The sequence below is a fragment of the Setaria italica genome, chromosome V, assembly GCF_000263155.2.
Source record: "Setaria italica strain Yugu1 chromosome V, Setaria_italica_v2.0, whole genome shotgun sequence".
NCBI lineage: Eukaryota > Viridiplantae > Streptophyta > Magnoliopsida > Poales > Poaceae > Setaria > Setaria italica.
The window spans coordinates 7,835,387-7,846,677 of NC_028454.1; the positions used below are offsets into that span (position 1 = coordinate 7,835,387).

Below are 11,291 nucleotides of genomic sequence, written 5' to 3' on the forward strand. Positions count from 1 at the left end.
AGCTGCAGATTTTGAGCTTGTTTGAGAGGCTGCTGGTATTTAAGGTTCTGTTTATTTAAGCTTTCTCGCAGCGTTGAGAGAAAAGCTAGAAGATCAAACAAACAGTAAACTTTTTACTCGTGTGTGTTGCTGGTTTTTAGTTTCTCAGTTTCTCGTGTTTATTTAAGCTTTCTAGCAGCGTTGTGTGTTGCTGGTTTTTAGTTTCTCAGTTTCTCGTGTTTATTTAAGCTTTCTAGCAGCGTTGAGAGAAAAGCTAGAAGATCAATCAAACAGTAAACTTCTCGTGTGTGTTGCTGGTTTTTAGTTTCTCAGTTTCTCGTGTGTGTTGCTGGTTTTTGGTTTTGAAACGTCAATACCATCTTTGAAGATGTATTTAGGTTCTTTTTATTGGAGCTTCCTGGTAGCTTCTCAGCATGAAAAAGCTAGAAGCTCAAACAAATAGTAAATTTCCCGTGTAGCTTTCGAAAATCCTCTTCTCATGCATCTTTCAAAAAGCCAGAAGTTTGGAAAAGCTGAGTTTATATGGGAAGCAGAAGTTTTTCCACTGAGTTTATATGAGAAGCTGATGAGAAGCTGAAAAACTCATTTTCATTTTTTCGAGCTTTTCGTAACTTTTTGAGCTCAGAAAGCTAAACACATCTTTTAAGAGATAGTGTTGCCTTTTCAGAAAAAAAAAGTCAGCAGCAACTTTTAAAAAAAAAATTCAAAAGCTACTACTCAAACTAACAGACCTTGAAACTGAGCTTTTCATATAAACTTAGAAAGCTGAGCTTCCAGCTTTTCGAAAGCTGCACTAGAAATTCACTATTTATTTGAGACCTTCATACTTTTTACAATAAGAAGCTATCACGAAGCTCAAACAAGTATGCTTAATTCCCGGTAGCAAAGGATAGACAAGTGCATTCGAGAAAGATAAATAAACATGGAGACTGCTTTGGCTCGAAGAAAATAGCGCCATTTATTATGCTTTACCTGTCTCGAGTCTCGACAGTTTGGGTGACAAGGGCATTTGGTTGGTTTCTGTTCGAACTCCATGTTTCCGATCACGACATGCTAAAAGGAGAAGTCACGCGGTTATGCTACACGTCTCTTTTTATGGGCATGACGGCGGAAAAATGGCGGTCTGCCAGGGACACATCTGCATCTCAGTTTGTCGTGGCCGTCCACACCACACTACACACATCGCCTTGCTTGATTTCTAAAACGCTATCCGATCGTTTTGTCCAAGCTTGAGAATTGAGATTGCCCTCCACATCATTTTGTCCAAAGCTTGAGATCGTTATTATCACTGTCTCTGTCAAAGCCACCAAATGTATCACCAACCTAAACAGTGATAATCCTGAGCAGCGGCGGAGTTAGGAATCAACTCAAGGAGGGGTCGGTTGCTACAGTAATTGCACAGTTAGCTAAGCAATCCAGTGGAAGCCGGCACAAGCTCAGAGCGGTGGATGGGTGAAGGCCGGCGACGGGCACGCGTTGGCCGTAGGGAGGGGCAGTCAGCAAGTGGAGAGCTGTCTCGGAAAAAATGGAAAGACGTACAACATACTAGCAGCTGTAAGCTTGGACGTTGATGAAGAAAAGAATAGAGTGCAAGAGTTGAAATGGAGACTTCCAATGAATTATGTGCCGGCGTGCTGCTTGATGTTCTTACTGCAAGAAGACTTGCACGGTGACGTAGCAGTGCTCCTGCTTAATTTTTTTAAAAAAGACTTTAATGGTGACGTGGGCTTGCTAGAGTTAAACATGCATGGCCTGACTTACTAGCTGCTACTCCCTCCTCCCTCCGTATCAAAATATAGATCGTTTTGACTTTTCTAAGTTCATAGATTTTATTATGTATCTACATAACCTTATATTTATGTACATAGCAAAATTTATGCATCTAGAAAACTCAAGACGACCTACATTTTTTATCAAGGGGAGTACAACTCTGTGCTATCACAACTCAGAGTAACTCCAGTAATAGCCCTCAAATCAAAGCCTCCAAATGTCAAATAGAGTTCTCTTTATTTTTTTATGGGCCACACAAATATCTTCAACTCCAACAATAACCCACATGGATAGAGGAACTGTTAGGAATGGAGGGTGGAGGGGGAAATTTGAAGGCTCCCCAAAATAGGGAGTCAAGTACAGGGCCTGCAGGAGTTCGTTTATTTGACTTGGTCCTCTAAATTTGAAGGAGGGCTGTTTAGAGAGTCTGCTGGAATTGCTGTCAGGAACTTACTTTTCTATACCGGTGCTTAAAAATCTGCATGGACTGGGGGGCGTGGCCCACCTTGGCTAATACCTAGCTCCGCTAGTAATCCTGAGTGTTTTGCTTCTTTTTTTTTGACTCATTTTGCTTAATATTTTATACTAAGGTGGTGTTTAGGAAGTAGGAAATAGGAGGCTGGGATAGGGAAATGAGAGGTGGAATAGATTGCATCTCATGTTAGTGATTTGCTTTTTTTGACTCATTTTGCTTAATATTTTATACTAAGGTGGTGTTTAGGAAGTAGGAAATAGGAGGCTGGGATAGGGAAATGAGAGGTGGAATAGATTGCATCCCATGTTTGGATAGTAGGATAGGGAAATAAAGATGGATTGGGATAGGAAAATAAGTATCCCTTTTCGCATAAACGTTATCCTAACGAGAGGGTAGGTTATGACTTGGCAGCGGGTTGACACGGTACATCTCGACTACGTTACATGGATATGTGCAGAAGGAGCCGTCTCTAGCGGGTTGACGCGGTACCTCTTAGCTACGTTACATAGATACGTGCAGAAGGAGCCCTATCCCATATCGGATACGGGCTGGATACGTGTTGGATACGTATCATGAAGTATCCGGAATAAAAATAAATTAAAATAAAGATAATACGTTCGCGGGTACGTATCAAAGCTGTATTTGCGATACGGCATGCCCAGGCCGTGGCCGTGCTGCCGGCCACGCGTGGTCCGGCGACAGCCAGACGCCCAGCACGGTCGCTCGCTAGCGCTGCTGCTCGCGTCACCGCCCCAAGCCGCCGCCCCCGCATGGCCTGCCGCTGCCATGCGCGCGCGAGGCCCTTCCGGCTGCAAAGCTCGAGCTTGCTTGTATGGGGCTCCGACTGCTTGAAACTGTCCCGACGGCCGCCCTGCGCAACAAGTCTCGCCACGCACCTGCAACCCGGTTGTCCGCCTGCACAGCTGCAACGAGAGAGAGAGAGAGAGAGAGAGGAGTGAAACACCCATCTCCTTTTGTCCTGTAGTCAATCCTAGCCATTTTACGGTATGACCACTCATAGAGAGACAAAACATGCAGAGATCCTTTAGAGAGGGAAAAAGATAGGAAATGAAATAAAAAGCTGCATTGCAATCTTATAACATTGTAAACGTGTTAGATTGTTAATGTACAAAATTTATGGAATTATTTGCTGGTAATAAGCTTCTGTTTATTGTTGCAAATACATTGTTATTTATTTATATTTAAAAGAATGCCGAAACGTATTTGTGTATCCGTATCCGTTCGATATCGATACATGTATACGTATCCGTGCAGCATAGCCTCTCGGAGGCGGGATCGTACCGCAGCAGCAGCCGCTTTGTCTCGCCATGCAGGCCGTCGAGGCTGCCGTCACTTTGCACACGCGAGCTGCCAGAGCCGTCGCTTGCCTCGCACGCAGGCCGTCGGAGTTGCTGCCGCCCCGCACGCGCGGGCTGTCAGATTCGTGCTGCTCGCGGTGCGAGCCCGCAGGCCGCCGTGCCGCCGAAGTTGTTGCTTGCCTTGAATGTTTGTGCCGCCGGAGACGCTGTCCGACCGGGGGCATAGAATCGAAAGTCCGATTCGTGCTGGTTGTGGATTTCACAGGGGGAGATTGATTTGAGTAGAGAAAAGGTGAATCTAGGTAGAATGGAATTTGATTCAGACGCCATGGAAGCCGATGCAAACAAACTAGAGCCTACTCCGTTGCTGCCTTGCTGAAGGGTGGAGGCGATCGGCTCGACAGGGTCACGAGCACGCGGGTAGCCTAGTGGAGGAAGGAGACGGGACGGAGGATAAGAATGTGAAGAGTTGCCGCGCGGCCACCTGGAAACGCGAGCGGCGCCGCATCGGAGCTGCCCTCACCTCGCACGCATCGAGCCGCTGGTGCGCTCGCCCCGCGCGCATGACCGCAGGAGCCGCGCTCGCCTCGCAACTCGCAAGCATCTCGCTACCACGTACGCGTGTTTGCATGGAGGAGCTGAAATGGAGGGAGATGCAGGTAAGGCTAGCTCGGTGAGTCATGCTGTTCATGTTCTTTATTTTTTATCTTGTGGGATTCACTTAAATCCAAATTCAAACTTGCTTCAGCCAAACAATGAATTGTGTTTGAATTCTCGTGTTCCTAACGCTAACCCAACCCTTCGTAGCCCAGCACATTTCCCTGTCCCAAACCCACTGCCTATCCAAACGCCATCTAAAGTATACTGAAGTCCCCTGTTTGTCTGAGAAGTCTTCAGGGAATGGCAAATGGGCCTGCTTAAGAGTCCATTATGTTTCAGAGCCTCAGTGGGTCCATGATACGACACGGCCCTCAGTGGGTCAAATTTGATTACGGGCTCAGGGTCACCAGGTCGCGCTTACATGTGCGATCAACTTGTCTCGTAGCCTCTCTGATTCTTGTGAGAGCAGGCTTTGACAGTGCCGTGCGTTCTCCAGGTTCATCACTCCCAAATACTCATCGCTGGATCAGCTGCCCCGGGGCCAAGGGGTCAGTGGACAAATCATCAGGCGACGCATGACTACGTGGGAGAGTTTGTTTCATGCGGCAAGATTCAAACTCGACGCGGTTTTGTGCCGCGTAATGATGATAACGACGTCTGCTAGTGATGGTCTGTCTGATGGAACGAACACCCGGTGCCTGGGCCTGGTAGATTAGCGTTAGCGAGCAGAGGATCCTCTCCTTTTTCTTTTTCTTTTTTGTTCCCGTCCTCTCGCACTGAAGCGAACAAACAAACTTTGGCGCAAAGTGGCGTGGCCACCAAAACTTGCATCTTAGGTCTGGTTTGGTTCCATTTGCTTATTTTTAAGCAAGTGTCACATCAATATTTAGATACTAATTATGAGTATTAAACGTAGATTATTTACAAAATCCATTACATAAGTGGAGGCTAAACGGCGAGATGAATCTACTGAGCCTAATTAGTCCATGATTTGACAATATGTTGCTACAGTAAACATTTGCTAATGATGGATTAATTAGGCTTAATAGGTTCATCTTGCTGTTTAGCCTTCACTTATGTAATGGGTTTTGTAAATAGCCTACGTTTAATACTCCTAATTAGTATCTAAACATTGATGTGACACTTGCTTAAAAATAAGCAAAGGGAACCAAACGCCCCCTTATAAAGTGGCGATCCCATGCTATGTGGAACTAGGATCTTTACTTTTTTTTCCTTTTTTGTTTCTGTTCGACTCCGTTTGGTCTCGTCAGTTCTAAAAAAGGTCACAAGGCCTCGTATGCATCATCAGGATTCAGAGAACTCAGCCCTCGGGGATCCCAAGTCTCCACGCGGATGGATGCTTGCTGACGAGTGATGGAGGATTCGCATGCCGCGTTGTCCATCGCACACCCGCCATCTCTCGTTCTCTCCTCGCCGAGTCGCCGTGCATGACAGATTGACAGGGATATGGAAAGTGCTCATACGGCTTTTACTCGTTATTTCTCGAACAGTGCTATGACTGGTAAGTGGTAAGCACCTGTTCGTCAGCAGCACCCCCTGCACGTACCTGCGCGTTGTTCCTGGCTTGTCGCATCGGTAGGCCGTAGGCGTAGGCCACGGCAGACAGCGGCGTGCAGGCGCGTATACGGCGTAGCTTTCTTTCGCCATCCTAAGACTTGCGCCCGGGCGGCCATGGTCGACGATCTGCCGGTGGTAATCGCGTCGTCATCGCGGAATTTTACGCCAGCAGGAGCCGCCATAGATTCTTCGTGAGGTGGATGGCGAGGCTCTTGGATTGGGCCGGCCCTCATGGTCCAAAATTTCCACGATTGCTGCTGCTTTCAAGTTTCAATCACTTGTGCCCGACAAAAAAGTCCCAAGTGGACGACCGACCAATGCAAAAAGGTTAGGTAGGTTCCTTTCCTTCTATAGTTCTAGCTAGGGAGCCGTGGGCTGGAATCCGTACGTGCATCCGATTATTCGAGTCGTCTCTGAATAACGAAACGCATCAACCGGCTGCGTGAGTGCGTGACCGTACGGGATCACCACGACCAGATTGGTCTCATGGCCAGGCACCTATACCTAATTGCTAAGCGTGAAAAAACATTTTGATACGTCTTTCACTCAAACCTACTTCTTTCCGGTGATTTCCTTTCCCCCATCTTTCAATGGCGAAGATTCAGTAGTTAAATGGAATCATGCAGCGAGTAGGGGTGGATACTGGATAACGAGCGAGCTCTCTAGCGATTAGCGAAGCATACTCATAATTTAATCGCGTCCACGCGGATCATACTACGCAGCAGCCGCGCCCTCGCTTGCACCGCACGCCTGCTTCCTGCCCCGCCGGGCGTCGGTTGTTTACACTACTAGGTACTAGCAGCATCACACACATCTGTCTCGGTCAATCCGACGCCTGATCACGACAATCTCCAATTGTTTACGGCAGGCAACCGATCTGAGATGCATCGATGGATTGATCGTTTTTTTCACGCACTTTTCCGTCGCGGAAGCCTCCAAACCAACCATCGGCGTCTCCCTCGCTGTCAGCTGCGTGGTGATCGTACAGGTTTGCCCGCGCGCACACTTGCTCGGCTGCCGCGACACATTTGGAACGGGCCTAGCCGTGACAAATAGGAGTATGGTTCTACATAAAGGCCCCGTTTGTATCCGCTTATAAGCGGCTTATCGGTGGAAATAAGCGAGAATCCCGCCAAACGCTTTGCTTATTTCCACCGATTCTCGCTTATGTGGTAAGCCGCTTCAACGATTTGAACTACGAGAAGCGAAAAGCGAGAAGCGAGAAAATCTTCGCTTAGATTATAATCCAAGCGTGGCTAGGAAAAGCGTATACAAACAGGGTCAAAGATTGGGCGGTGCGGTTCGACCCATCGGTTTGCCGACCCGGCCCATCAAAACGACCCTAACGGCTCCTCTTCCGACCGACGAATTAAGTGTGTATTTGGTCCATCTGATTCTGATTCTTACATGTGATTCTATGGATGAAAATGATTCCTTTTTATTCTCCAACATAAACTCTTAAAATTAAGATGGAGAATGACTTCACAGAATCAGAAGAAGCTACCTTTTCTAGCTCCAAATCTCTTAATTCATTTAAAAAATCATTTCACATAGAATCACTTCTTTATGAAAAATTGAAAATTATTTGATCTACAGCAGATAATCTGGAAGCTCCGCCAAACTCACACTAACTTTGGGTCAGGGGATCAGAAACCACAAAAACAAAGGGTCGAACCCCCTTCGACGCCGCCGGCGACGCTGCCGCCGCTCTCGCACGGCGCCGTGGCCATAGAGTTCGACGACCACGGGTGAATGCCGGTGCGTGTCCTCCAGCTCTCCTCCCCATCTCCTTCTCAAAGTCATTCACTCCCTCTTCCCTTTCTCATCGGCTCATCTCCTGTCTTCTTGCTGTTAGGGTTGGAGTTGATTGTCGTTGCAGGCTCCCGCGCCGTCCTGGACCTCGAGTGAGATGGCAGCTGCTCCTCCATTTCTCCGCGGCGAATCCTCCACCCCACCACTCGAGCAACCCCTCACTAGCGCCAGATCGATCCCAGGTATCTAATCAGCTCTTCCTTGCCCCTCTGATGAATCTCAGGTTCTGGACCTTGTCTCAAATATGAGGGTGCGATTGTGAATGAAGTTAATTTTACTTCGTGCCCCTAGTATTTGGTCATTTGTCACTGGTTCACTGCTATTCCTTTGTTGTTAACTCTGAAACCACATATCTTTGTACTTTCGTCCTGCTATCAAAGCTCTGAACAGAGTTACTGTTTGCAAGTAAAATAGCATTGCACATGTTAATTTACACTCGCACCAATGGAAGTGTATCACAGTATGATGAGTATGCAGAGGGAAATATGCCACTAACATTTTTGCATTGCACATGTTTTAGTTTTTCTATTAAGTTTCATATCTTTCTGAAACTCTAATTGCATGGCTTGTATGCCTGAAACCTGAAGTGTATCACACAGTATGCAGAGGTATCTTGTACAAATTAACAACGCAAATTAACGACGCGCCACCCTACCACTCTGATAGATACTAGTAATATGTAGTCCAGTGCAACTTTTATTTGGTATTGGCACTGCTATACTCCTGCCAATCATTTGGCGCAACGAGTGCCCCTGTTTTGCTCATCCATTATTTGGAATGTTGCCACCCAACATTATTTGAAATGTTGGCACCATATCCAGTTAGCTCTTACTCTTTAGCCTTGTATGCCCAGCTGTCTTTTTGGAGTAGAACAGCTAGTAGATTCCAGCTCTTCCTTGTAGCTGGGTTCAGTAATGACACCCCGCTCAGCCACTGGTGATCCAGTCTGCTGCCTGTGCCTACTTATCCTTTCAGTTCAATACTTTGATTGCCTATTCAAAAAATGGGAAAGCTGATGCAAGTTGATGTTCTGTTTAGAGTGCATAAATGAAGTGCTGGAAATTGTGGGAGGGTCACAACATTACTCGTTGGCATTGCTTCATGTCATTAAATAGATTCATAGATTCATGTCATTACTCTGAACTGGTAGATATTGGAAATCATATATACTCTGTTCTCTAGTGACAAATTGTTCTACTGCATTTTCTAGATCAAATTAAAAGACAGTGTTCTCAAGTTGATGCATTTTCTAGATCAAATTAAAAGATTAGTGTTCTACTGCTGACATATATAATTCCATTTCAGTATGTGGTGTTATGGTGTGCCTTATTACCTTGTTCAGTGACTTGGCATACAGGGATCCTGCTCAAAGTATGGGAGAATCGTAGCGACTCCTACTTCAGAAGATCGAGAAGGATGAGCATATGAAAGAGAAGATCAGAGCCTGATGGGTGTGGTCCGACGGTTATCGGAATTCAGAAGACATATCTCGGAGCTTGTGCTAGTGGTCAAGAATTGATCAGGAGCTTGCCTTGCTTCATTGTTGGGAGATGAGTGTGGGGACTTTGTAAGGAAGCTAGCTAGACAGCTACTGACGGTGGTCAAGTACCGCGAGTGGGGATCCGATGCGACCCCATTTACAGATCCGGCTTGGAGTTAGTTCGTGCGTAGGGATTCGAGAGGTGTTTAGAGGAGTTAGTGTGTGATTTTGCTAAGAGGGCTTTTAGACAGGTTCAGGCTGCTCAGAAGCATAACACCCTACGTCGTGTGTGTTCTGTTGTTTTTTGAGTTGTCTGTCTTGTACAAGAGCCGAGCCGACCTTTGTGTTCTGTTGTTTTTTGAGTTGTCTGTCTTGTACAAGAGCCAAGCCGACCTTTTATAGGCTAGGCCCATGGGACGGGTTGAGGCGAGCCTTGCTCCCCTATCCATCCATTTACACTGTCTATGTGAACGTGGCGGCCCCATGGCTGGTCTCCTTGCTACACTTCCTCTGACACATTGCCCACTTGTTCTGGCGCCCCTTGCCTTGGTGCGCACGGTCTCGAGGTGCCCTGACCAGGTCCTTTCTATGTCAATCCTGTTTTACCAGGTCCTTTCTATGTCAATCTTGTTTTATGGTAACCTTCGAGCTTCTTGACCTGGGCCCATCTTCGAGGGAAAGGGGTGCTGAATCTAGGTCCCAGGTCTCTTCTTAGGAGGCTGTTGCCGTTTCCCAGGGTCATAGTGGGGCCCACCCTCTAAGCAGTGGACAGTTGGGAGCCATGTGAGCGCTCTCAGCACGACGGCCGCGCCCTCCGCCTGTTGGATGGGATGTGTGAGGCCGCTAGTCCTTGGGGGCTTAGCCGTGCGTAATGACAGTGTTTTTACATGGACGGGGTGAGCGATTAACAGCCTGCCTCGACTGTCGTGCCCTCTCGCACCACCACTTGCTTCGTCTCGAAGCAAATCCTCCCGGGAGCCTCCTGGGGGGCTCCCCGGGAGACCTTCCTGGACGCAACCTGCTCCTGCCACGTGGGATCTCGTGGGTCCCACCAAGCAGGCACGATATTTACCTTTTCTTTCGATGTCCTCGGATTCCCTAACCCATTCTTCTTATTTGGGCTTCTCGAATGAGAGAGCTCTTTTAAGCAGGCAGGTCTCGCTTGTTATTGCCTTCTTGGGGACCCGTTCCCTTGGTGACGACAGCTACTGTTGTACGTGGAGGAAAGGGTCCTGCTATGGTAGATCAACAGAGGAATGAGCGCCAATTTAGTCTCACGTGTGGCCACTCATTGCCAAAAAGAAATTGAAAAAAAAACAAAGAGAAAAACACCTAAAAGGTCATTGATTAGTGGGCAATGTTTGCCTGAATCCTCCATGCATGTGTGGTTTACGTTGAAGTTCACTTATTTTCTGCATTGTTGACTATAGCTTTTGCAGAGTTTGGACAGTATTTCATCAATGTTGGTTTTACATGCTCGACCATGATTAACATATTTCCTTTGCCCAATTATTTCATCCGTGGAGTAGAAATGTCAGCAAACCATGTTTAATAGCTGGTCTAAAATAGTGTTGCGCTGTTGTTGCAACTACTACTGCAAGCTTGCCCTGTTGTTGTCACGGAAGGCTGGAACGTTTCTTAAATAATCGCATGCTTGCTTGTAAGCATGCATGGGACAGCGGGACAGACAAATGCAAAGCAAGCTGGTTCGAACCATACTATCCAATGGAGCATAAAGAACAATCGTATAAGTTAAAATGGATTGCTCGGTGCCCCTCTTCCTGATAAATGGTTCGACGGTTCGATTGCGGCTCGCACCGCGGGTCAACCACGCCCATCTTTAGTTCTACAGTACTAACACCAGCATTGCTGTGACAGTCTGCTTAAAAAAATTGGTGCTTGGTAATTTGCTTGGCAACGGTTCCTTGTCTGTGCGCGCGTGTTTGGAGTTAGGAGAAAATAAATGACAGTTTGGAAGACAGTTAACGGTGCGTGGCCTCTGCATGTGTCGCTTCCTGTGTGGGGCTGATGTGGTGATGAGTGGTTCCTTCCTCGTGATGGCGACATCCTTTTTTTCTTGTTTTTTTTTCAGAAGTGACGAAATGGCGACATTTTACCGTGGGTCTCCCGTCTCCGTCGTGAGTACTGTCCATGCCGGAATGTGAGCAGCTTCTCGGTAATATTCATCAGCTCCGATCCTGGTGGAGTTACGGAGCAAATCACATGATGTGATGCAGAGTAGTGTTTGGTAAATACT

General features: G+C 47.0%; 1 long non-coding RNA gene across 1 annotated transcript; it reads left to right on the top strand.

Annotated features, from left to right (window-relative positions):
• Positions 1 to 7,364: 7,364 nt before the first annotated feature.
• On the top strand, positions 7,365 to 9,572 carry LOC101780700. Its single transcript, XR_215163.3, has 3 exons — positions 7,365 to 7,500; positions 7,598 to 7,736; positions 8,897 to 9,572. It is a non-coding gene; the product is annotated as an uncharacterized LOC101780700 (long non-coding RNA).
• Positions 9,573 to 11,291: the final 1,719 nt, after the last annotated feature.